The sequence below is a fragment of the Eptatretus burgeri genome, chromosome 1 (assembly GCF_056783735.1).
Source record: "Eptatretus burgeri isolate ZD-2024b chromosome 1, Ebu_testis_v1, whole genome shotgun sequence".
NCBI lineage: Eukaryota > Metazoa > Chordata > Myxini > Myxiniformes > Myxinidae > Eptatretus > Eptatretus burgeri.
This window is the reverse complement of record NC_140961.1, coordinates 18,725,847-18,738,063: the sequence shown is the minus strand read 5'-3', so window position 1 is coordinate 18,738,063 and position 12,217 is coordinate 18,725,847. Positions and strand designations below refer to the sequence as shown.

The following is a 12,217-nucleotide window of genomic DNA, read 5'->3' as shown; positions in this document are numbered from 1 at the left end:
TTGGTCCAATCTAATTGAAATAATGCCCCAATCCAGTCGTCGTTTATGCACCTACGGGCCCGCCCCTACGGGCCCGTACTAGTCGATTCAAAATCCCATCGACTATGTTTGATTAGGAGTCCACAATGTGGATAGGAAGCATGCAAAAAGAGCAGTTGAGTAGCATGTAAAAACAGCAATGGAGTGGCATGCAAAAAGACCAATGGAGAAGCACGCAAAAGAAACAGAAAACACGCACGCAAAAGGAACAGTGGAGAAGCACGCAGAAGGAACAGTAGAGAAGCACGCAAAAGAAACAATGGAGACGCACACAAAAGGAACAATGGAGACGCACACAAAAGGAAGAGTCGAGATGCATGCAAAAGGAATAGTCGAGACGCACGCAAAAGGAACAGTAGAGACGCACGCAAAAGAAAATGTTTTTTATTACTATGAGAAAAGGAACAGTCGAGACGCAAAAGGAACAACCAAGACGCATGCAAAAGGAACAGTAGAGATGCACACAAAAAGAACAGTCAAGACACATGCAAAATAAACAGTCAAGATGCACGCAAAAGGAACAGTCTTGACGTAAAAGGAACAACCAAGACGCATGCAAAAGGAACAGTAGAGATGCACACAAAAAGAACAGTCGAGACACATGCAAAATAAAGTCAAGATGCACGCAAAAGGAACAGTCGAGACGCATGCAAAAGGAACAGTTGAGACGCAAACAAAAGGAACAGTTGAGACGCACGCAAAAGGAACAGTCTTGACGTAAAAGGAACAACCAAGACGCATGCAAAAGGAACAGTAGAGATGCACACAAAAAGAACAGTCGAGACACATGCAAAATAAAGTCAAGATGCACGCAAAAGGAACAGTCGAGACGCAAACAAAAGGAACAGTTGAGACGCATGCAAAAGGAACAGTCAAGATGCACACAAAAGGAACAGTCGAGACGCATGCAAAAGGAACAGCCGAGACGCAAACAAAAGGAACAGTTGAGACGCACGCAAAAGGAACAGTCAAGATGCACACAAAAAGAACAGTCGAGACGCACGCAAAATAAACAGTCAAGATGCACGCAAACTGAACAGTCGAGACGCACGCAAAAGGAACAGTCGAGACGCATGCAAAATAAACAGTCAAGATGCACGCAAAAGGAACAGTCTTGACGTAAAAGGAACAACCAAGACGCACGCAAAAGGAACAGTCAAGATGCACACAAAAAGAACAGTCGAGACGCACGCAAAATAAACAGTCAAGATGCACGCAAAAGGAACAGTAGAGATGCACGCAAAAGGAACAGCTGAGATGCACACAAAAGTAACAGTTGAGATGCACGCAAAAGGAACAATGGAGATGCACACAAAAGGAACAATGGAGACGCACACAAAAGGAAGAGTCGAGATGCATGCAAAAGGAATAGTCGAGACGCACGCAAAAGGAACAGTAGAGACGCACGCAAAAGAAAATGTTTTTTATTACTATGAGAAAAGGAACAGTCGAGACGCAAAAGGAACAACCAAGACGCATGCAAAAGGAACAGTAGAGATGCACACAAAAAGAACAGTCGAGACACATGCAAAATAAAGTCAAGATGCACGCAAAAGGAACAGTCGAGACGCATGCAAAAGGAACAGTCGAGACGCAAACAAAAGGAACAGTTGAGACGCATGCAAAAGGAACAGTCAAGATGCACACAAAAAGAACAGTCGAGACGCACGCAAAATAAACAGTCAAGATGCACGCAAAAGGAACAGTAGAGATGCACGCAAAAGGAACAGCCGAGACGCAAACAAAAGGAACAGTTGAGACGCACGCAAAAGGAACAGTCAAGATGCACACAAAAAGAACAGTCGAGACGCACGCAAAATAAACAGTCAAGATGCACGCAAAAGGAACAGTAGAGATGCACGCAAAAGGAACAGCTGAGATGCACACAAAAGTAACAGTTGAGACGCACGCAAAAGGAACAGTCAAGATGCACACAAAAAGAACAGTCGAGACACATGCAAAATAAACAGTCAAGACGCACGCAAAATAAACAGTCAAGACGCACGCAAAAGGAACAGTTGAGACGCACGCATGAGGAACAGCCGAGATGCATGCAAAAGGAACAGTCAAGATGCATGCAAAAGGAACAGTCGAGACGCACGCAAAAGGAACAGTCAAGATGCATGCAAAAGGAACAGTCGAGACGCACGCAAAAGGAACAGTCAAGATGCATGCAAAAGGAACAGCTGAGACGCACGCAAAAGGAACAGTCAAGATGCACACAAAAAGAACAGTCGAGACACATGCAAAATAAACAGTCAAGATGCACGCAAAAGGAACAGTCGAGACGCATGCAAAAGGAAGTTGGCATTATATGTGCTTTATATCTATATATAGAGAGAGATATACATTATATGTATATATATATATATATATATAGAGAGAGAGAGAGCAAAATATGGAGTTGTTGGCCATGATCGATGGACACATGGACAAACATCGGGTGTGGGGAGGAATGGTGGCAGGAGACTAATGCATAAGGTGAACAAGATAGATACAGAAGGAAACTCCAAGTAGGGAAAACTGAAAATTTAGATGTAGGAGAATTGGTTGCAGAAGGTTAATTGTTTTTATCCTGTTGTCCCACAATTAATTTTGTGTCCGATTGGTCACACTCTCCTTCATACCTTAATTTTACATGCTGGTTTTTACAGCACAAAATATCAAACGGTAGTTGACTGTTTGGTGCGTTCATTTATGCCCATGCAACCACACAGCTCATGATGCTGAGATCTATTCAAAACCCATAATTTCGTATTTTTATCTTCCTACTACACCCACTCATTTGGGAGTGGCAGGAAGGGTCATGCTATTATCCTCTCTGGAATAGATTTGTTACAGCAGGTTATAGGCTCGGGTCTATTCGTCTGTGTGTGGGACGTGTTGTTTCGGGTGAACTTCAATTAAAAAAAACAGAAAGAAAGATACAAGCACATATAATGCCTGTCAAACGTTGGGTTTCCTCCCTTTCAGTTTAGTGTTGAACAGCAGTAACGACTTTTAAAATGTAATCATCCGTGTTTGTGGTTTTTTCATAATTTTTCCATTAAAAAAAAAGTTTTTATTACTTGTTATGTTTAAAACAGCTGGATTCAAGGATGACCTCAGATCAAACAAACACCTCGATGATTTCCTCCTGATTACCATTGAAACAACTCTAACTTGTCCAAACTATGGAGATAGGTCTGTCAGTTAAAATTTCAACATTACCTCTGAAAGTCATACTCAGATAATGTCCATCAAAATTCTGCCCTTTTACTATTTTTGAAGTAGATTAATTATCATCTTATATTCAAGGTCAGACTGTTGTGTAATCAAGACTGGAGTTTCTGCTTCTGGTGGATCCACTGTATGTACAACGTTAGGTTGTAATAAAAGTTTAAAACTGGAACAAGACTTTGTGAACACCCTGTGCATTGTGCTACTCATCTTGAAGGTAACCTTTTGAAGACTGAACTGCATTCATGAACACATCACACCCTGAGGTGGAGAGCATTCATCTTCCTCAGGTATTATGCATGCATCTCTGCGAAGGGATTATGCATGAACCGTGCTATTTTGAATATGGAGGTGGCTGGCAGGATGGCTCAGAGGTTGCATACTCGCCTTTGAGACTTCTCCTCTGGGTTTGATTGCTGATCAGAATATAAGACTGTCATTCTGGTACCTTGAAGCATTGCATCAATGAGCGTGCCGTCCTTCAAAGAGACGTTAAACTCGGTGCTCTAACTACGATCATTCTGCTGCTGGATGTTAGTAAAGATCTCACAGTCTTTCCAAATTTAACAGTATGCCACTGTGTTGGTACCCTGGCCAAATTCCAAACGTCTGCCGAAATGTGCAGCAGCATTGCATCAACAACACAGTCATACTCCAGTAATGACACAATCAACGCACAGAATCTAAAATGAATATCGGTCAATTAGCATTTGTGAGAATATAATAGGATAGAGGTAGGCCCTTAATAACTGGCCATGTCTCTGTGCTTTGATACCTGTAGACCGTACAGTCAGCTGCAGTAAACGTTGTTGAGGTAATCAGGATGCTGGAATTTGGCAAAGGTCCAAGCACACAATGACCTACTGTTTTTGAAAGGGACCGTGCGATCATTAACATCACAACTGCATGTTGTACTACATTGATATTGGAATGATAACACTGATTTTCTCCCAAATATATCTATTTATATAAGCTACACTGAGTTGATTTTTCACGAATGAGTCATGCGTGTCTTTTTAAAGCTATCTAGTGAAATATATGATCACATCACAACGATGAATGTAGCCAAAGCAAAGGAAAAGCTTTGCTGAGACATTTTACATCATTGGCAGTTTTGTATAGGGATTGATATTCAGCAGTATCATTCATTTTTTAGTATCAGCATAACAGCTGACATTCCATTTAGCAGTGGGCAGTTATTTGATGATACCTGACTGCAACTTATCCAGAGGTGCACTTTAACTTTAACATCTTCTTTCCTGGCTACAATAAGGAAATCTTCTGAACTCCATAATGGATGCTTAAACCGGGTAGATGCGTGGCAGGCACCCACTGTTGGTCAGCACCCTTGTAGAAAGTGCTGGTGTGGCACATTATCGTGGCTCCATAACAGTTAAGAGGTGATACTTGGACGGACACACTCACACACACACACACACACACACACACACACACACACACACACACACACACACACACACACACACACACACACACACACACACACACACACACACACACACACACCACCTCCTCCCTCTCGCTTGGGATGGAAAGGACAGGTGATTGCATCAAATGCATCAGTTTCAAAGGCAGTGAAGAACGAGCCAAAAATGGCAGCTACGATGAGATGAGATGTACACGAGGCACTAGGTATCATACCATTCTACGTGCGTTTGTGACATGGCCTGGCCCTGCAGCTTGGCAGAACTTGTTGACCCAGTGCTGCTGGGAGAGAAGGCCAAAGTTTTGTCGAACTCCCTCTTGCAAAATTCCACCCATTAAGGATGAGAGAGGCCGAGGTTTGTGGGTTTGAGGACCATGCCTATTACAACAACTTTGACGGGAGTGAGAACACCTGAGAATGTGTTCTACATTGGTAGCTTTGGTGAGTCAGAGGGCTGCACATTGTGGCTCCCGGAGTTGCGGTGATCGACATGCATTTGGGACGTTGCCTGGCCTTGAGACTTGTTGGGTTTTGCCAACTCCATCATGCTGAGAATGAAAAACCAAACTTTGGTGACTCAGTTTTTTCAAAGTTCCACCCATATAGGACCGAGTTCTGTGGAATACAGGACCACGCCAAATACAACAACTTGTATGGGAGTGAGAACTGAGCTGAGGCGGAAGCTTTAGTGGGACACAGGGCTGCATGAGGGGCGTTCGGAGTTGCGCCGATCGACATGAGTTTGGGACATGGCCTGGCACAGTGGCCTTGCCTTGCAGTTTGTTCAATTTTGCTGACTCTTTACCTTCAAGGAAGGTCTTCATAATACACCGAGGAAGGAAGAGACCGAGGAAAGAAGAGACCGAGGAAGGAAGAGACTGAGAAGGAAGAGACCGAGGAAAGAAGAGACCGAGGAAGGAAGAGACCGAGAAGGAAGAGACCGAGAAGGAGGAGACTGAGACAGTGCTTACCCAGGCATACCCTGGAGGTCACAGGAGCAGTCGTGCAGATCTACATTGCCGCCACTTTGGGGATGGAGTGGCAAACGGAGCATGAATAAGGAGACTACTTGGTCCATGAGTCATGGTTCCTGCTGAGGTGAAGATGCATACTTCAGGACCAGGGAAGAGCCTGTTCAGTCTTAGAGATTCGCAAGTGAAGATGATGACCAGTGGTGGTGGAACATACACACACACACACACACACATACTCTGCATGAATTGTGATTTACACGTACACATGCACAATTGTGATTGTACATGCACATGAGTGATTGTACATGCACATGAATCGTAATTATATACACACATTGATATGCGATTATACACATATACGTGACATATTATACATATTACATACACACATATTGATATGTGATTATACACACATTACATCCATACATATTGAGATGTGATCTTACACATATTATATACATTCATAATGATATGTTATTATACACATATTACATACACGCATATTGATAAGTGATCATGCACATATTATAAATAGTATATACACGCATACTGATGTGATTATACACATAATATACATGACATATTATATACACACATATTATACATAATATATACACACATATTGATAAGTGATCATGCACATATTATAAATAGTATATACACACATACTGATATGTGATTATGCACATAATATACATGACATATTATATACACACATATTGATAAGTGATCATGCACATATTATAAATAGTATATACACGCATACTGATATGTGATTATACACATAATATACATGACATATTATTTACACACATATTGATAAGTGATCATGCACATATTATAAATAGTATATACACGCATACTGATATGTGATTATACACATAATATACATGACATTATTTACACACATATTGATAAGTGATCATGCACATATTATAAATAGTAGATACACGCATACTGATATGTGATTATACACATAATATACATGACATATTACAAAGACGCATATTGATAAGTGATCATGCACATGTTATAAATGGTATATACACGTATACTGATGTGATTATACACATAATATACATGACATATTATCTTCTTCTTCTTCTTCTTTCGGCTGCTCCCTTTCGGGGTCGCCACAGTGGATCATCCGTATGATCCGCATAGTGATTTGGCACATGTTTTACGCCGGATGCCCTTCCTGACGCAACGCTGGTCGCCTCTTACAACACAGGGATATGGTACACCTATTTTAACCGGGGTGTACACTGGCCCAGTATACTGGTACTCATTTCGCCGACCTCGGAAGGATGACAGGCTGAGTCAACCCCCTGGTGTATTAATTCAGTGGTCCAACGGGGCTTGAATTCAGGACCTTTTGGATCCCAAGCTGCTGCCCTTACCACTGCGCCAACATCAGGCTATTATACATGACATATTATATACAAACATATTATATACACACATATTATACATATTATATACACACATATTGATAAGTGATCATGCACATATTATAAAGAGTATATACACGCATACTGACATGTGATTATGCACATAATATACATGACATATTATATACACACATATTTATAAGTGATCATGCACATATTTTAAATAGTATATACACACATACTGTTATGTGATTATACACATAATATACATGACATATTATATACACGCATATTGATAAGTGATCATGCACAAATTACAAATAGTATATACATGCATACTGATGTGATTATACACATAATATACATGACATATTATATACACACATATTATACATATTATATACAAGTAGGGTGAATATACTGATTCTGGCTCACTTTCCCCCATGTTAATGAATGGGGGATTCTCAGCGATTCATATTTTTTTTTCCCTAAAAAATAAACCCCCTTTTTATCACAAGGTATATTTATTTGTTTCCCCTTTTAACCTAGGAGCATTTTTTTTTCAAATAACCAATGCATATTGTTTAGCTCACTCATTGAACCGATAAAGATTTGTTCAAGTAGTAAAGTAGAAGGGTGAATATGCTGTGATTTGTTAAAGGTGATTCTAAAGAAATATCTAAAACATGTACATGAATGGAGATTTTAATACCCTCCCCTTTTAACCTAGGAGCACTTTTTTTCAAATAACCAATGCATATTGTGTAACTCACTCATTGAACCTATAAAGATTTGTTCATTCTCAAATTCCTTGAATAGTTTAATTTTCTTTGCACAATAATCCCCATCTGAAATATTTAAAAATAAAACATTTGAATCTTTATATTCTTCAAGATACCCCTTTTGTGTCATTATGAAATGATATACTTCTCTCATTTATCTCATCTGACCACCTCCTGACTCTCATTATTTTTTGCATAAGCCACGCCCACTTTTCATAAGCCCCGCCTACTCTTACATCATTTCCAGTTCATCTCCGACTCACAAAGAATTCACCAGAAAATTCTAGATTGTTATGGTTTTTAAAAATTTCCTAATGAAGGCTTGCCTGGGCTTGCCAGGGCTTGCCAAGGAATTTTCAAAGAATCTTCGATTTAAAAAAAAAATTCTCCATTCTAACAACATGACAACATCTGACTCACAAGGCTTGCCTGAGCTTGCCCAGGGAATTTTCAAAGAATCCTCCATTTAAAAAAAAATAATTCTCCATTCTAACACAACATTATAACATCTGACTGTACAAAACAACATTACAACATCTGACTCACAAGGCTTGCCTGGGGTTGCCCAGGGAAACCAGTCTTTCTGTATAAAAGCTTCAAGCCCAGACTCCATTTTAAACATTTTTTTTTACTTTCACTGAGAATGGAGTGCTGTGCTGACTTTGGAGTTCCTTGGAGTTCTACTACTTGTATGGAACTAAACCTTCAAGTTGATGAACTGGATTCAAACCTCTTATCTATTGAGGTAAGATTTTATTTTTCTATTTACAGAGTTTGATTTAAACATAGACTCATTTAATAATTAAATCACTTAATTAATACATTAATATTTTCTCTCACAGGCAATTGTATCTGAAATACAAAATGAAAATACTGCTTTTGCCACAACTTGGGACGAAATTGTCGGTTTGGTTGAAGACCTTGTGAACGACCAAGACCCACAGAATGAGCTTGAGTGGGATGACTTTGGAGTTCCTTGGAGTTCTACTACTTGTATGGAACGAAACCTTCAAGTTGATGAACTGGATTCAAACCTCTTATCTATTGAGGTAAGATTTTATTTTCCAATTTTCAAAGTTTGATTGAAGCATAGACTCATTTAATAATTAAATCACTTAATTAATACATTATTATTTTCTCTCACAGGAAATTGTATCTGAAATAGGAAATGAAAATACTGCTTTTGCCAAAACTTGGGACAAAATTGTCGGTTTGGTTGAAGACCTTGTGAGCGACCAAGACACACAGAATGAGCTCGTCCTCGATGACCCAACCAAAGAGTTATACCATGGAGACAAGCAAAATCCTGAAAAAGAGTTTTACATCGATAGTACTCATTGCGAGTTACCAAGACAATACCCACTGAACAAGTTATACCTTGATGAGCCAGAATACAAGTTTTACGTTGGAGACTCACAAATTTCAGACATTTTGAAAAATGGAGATTTCCTTGATGACCCACAGTTATACTATGTGAGATCAATCACCGAAACCCATAAAAATTGGAAAAATGGAGTTTTCCTTGATGATCAGGTCAGGTCAGGTATGGGAGCATGTGCCAGAACAGCGCGTCGCTGTGTCCATTTTCCGCCGGTACTCCAGGGGCCTCCATCTGGCCATCCCCCAGGCAGATGCCAGGCCCATCCCCATCTCCTTGAGATGATGGTCAACCTGCTGCAACCACGAGGCACATGGTCGGCCCACTGGCCTCCTCCACTCATGAGACTCCCTCGCTGAGAGAATCTGGTGAGCAGGATCAGCGTCAGGAAAACGAGCCACATGTCCATACAGCCGCAACTGACGCTCACGGACTATGCAGGTAACAAATCTTATCCGAGTCTCTCTCAGCAACCGCTCGTTGCACAGAAAATCCGACCAGCGATAGCCAAGGATTCTCCCAATAGACCTGGTAACAAAGGAATTAAGTCTCCGTCTCAGATCCTTGGTCAGAGTCCAAGTCTCGCATCCAGAGAGCAAGACTGGAAGTACCAAGGACCTGAAGAGGTACCGGTACTGGCAGCGCCACACCCCATGATCCAGTGAATCCATGACTCCCCAGGCCCGACCCAGACGTCTATTGACCTCTGACTCACAGCCAGCAGAGACATGAATATCACTGCCAAGGTAAGTGAATCTCTCCACGATCTCAACATCCTCACCACAAACAGACACAGACAGGACAGCAGCATCCAAGATGTCACCGAAAGCCTGGATCTTAGTTTTGACCCAAGAAACCCATAATCCCAGCGGCTCCGACTCCTCATTCAGCACCTCAAGGGCCCTCAAAAGGATATCTAAAGTCTCCACAAAGATGACTGCATCATCTGCAAAATCAAGGTCCGAGATCTTGACATTCCCAAACGATGCACCGCAGCTTGATCTCTCCGACATCCTCCCTAAAATCCAGTCCATACAAGTGCTGAAAATTGTGGGGGCCAGTACACACCCCTGACGAACTCCAGTAGCAACTGGAAATAAGTCAGATATTGTACCACCACACTTCACAGCACTCTCAGTACCAGAGTAGAGTTCAGACATCAGATCGATCAGTTTTGGTGGCACCCCACGAAGACCAAGAATCCTCCAGAGGACATCCCGATTCACTGAATCGAACGTTTTAAAGAGATCAACATGGGCTGCAAGCAGCCCCTGCCGAAACTCTCGTCTGCGTTCGGTGAGGACACGAAGAGCAAGGATACGGTCAATCGTTGACCTCTTTGGTGTAAAGCCTGACTGCTCTGGATGCTGGTGCTCAAGCAGATGGTGGCAAACCCTATCAAGAATTATGCGAGCAAAGACCTTGCCCGGCACTGAGAGCAGCGTCACCCCTCGGTAGTTGTTGATGATCCACAGTTATACGATGTGAGATCAATCACCGAAACCCATAAAAATTGGAAAAATGGAGTTGTCCTTGATGATGCACAGTTATACTATGTGAGATCAATTCCCGAAACCCATAAAAATTGGAAAAATGGAGTTTTCCTTGATGATCCACGGTTATACTATGTGAGATCAATCACTGAAACCCACAATATTTCTGAAAATTGTGATTCTACCTTGGAGTCTTGGATAGATGGTTATATTTTTGGAGACTTGAAATGTGGGTTCTGGCTTGATAACTCACAATGTGATACATATCTTGGAAACTCAACAGGAATGTGGTTATACCTTGAAGACTTGGAAAGTTGGGTTTATTTTGGAGACTTGAAATGTGGTTTCTATCATTCTTGGGAATCTAAACCTATCGATGAAGTTTTTTGTTGGATGGTGCTTGATGAGAGCAATATCAAGAAAGTTTTGGGAAGAAGATGTGGGAAGGTTCTTACTCCCCATTTCTAATTCATCAAACCTGAAAGCCTTAAAAGACAGAATTGGAAGAAGAGAAAAAAACATAAAAATATATATTGTTAGTTCTGGGAAGAAAGTGCAGGAAGGCTCTTACTCTACCTTTCTACTTCATCAAAGCTGAAAGCCTTAAAAGACAGAATTGGAAGGAGAAAAAAAAAACATAAAAAATATATATTGTTGAAATACGTATTGCAAAAAAGAGACATTGGGTTGGGCGAGGGTTGGGTTGGGGTTGAGATTTTGAATGTGAGGGTTGGGGTGAGGGTTGGGATTTTGAATGTGAAGGTTGGGGTGGTGGGTTGAGATTTTGAATGTGAAGGTTGGGGTGGGGGGTTGAGATTTTGAATGTGAAGGTTTGGGTTGAGATTTTGAATGAGGGTTGGGGTTGAGATTTTGAATGTGAGGGTTGGGGTTGAGATTTTGAATGTGAGGGTTGGGGGGGGGAGGGGACACACACACACACACACACACACACACACACACACACACACACACACACACACACACACACACACTCACACACACGCACACGCACACGTACACGCACACACAAAATTTAACCTTGAATATTCAGTTGAGGATTCTGTGTTTTGGGTTCACAGATCTAAGAACGTCCCCCTTGACACACATTATATACGGCAGATGCCAACTGTTATACACCTCGGACTTGGCCCTCGAGTGTCCACAATGGTGTATAGTAGGGGGGAGTGAAGCATCAACCCATTGCTCCCATGGGTATTATCTGCTTAGTTTTGTCTTTTATAATTCCTGTGAATAAAATGAACCTAAATTCTCTTCCCCCTTCTAAATCATATATCTTATAAGTCCAAGGAACCGTATCTATTACATCAACAATTTTAAAAAGTTCGTTCGTCCATCGTTTAGTATAACCTTTTTCAAAATGAGATTTCCACCTATATATTCTTATGATATCACCAACTTTGAACTTGGGCTTTTTGACATTAATCTCTTTTTCATATTTTAATTTTGTAAATGTTTCTGATGGTTTCATATTCG

At 41.0% G+C, this 12,217-nt stretch overlaps 1 pseudogene; it reads left to right on the top strand.

Annotated features, from left to right (window-relative positions):
- The first annotated feature begins 5,441 nt into the window (after positions 1 to 5,441).
- Positions 5,442 to 11,383, top strand: LOC147033958 (uncharacterized; annotated as a pseudogene).
- Positions 11,384 to 12,217: the final 834 nt, after the last annotated feature.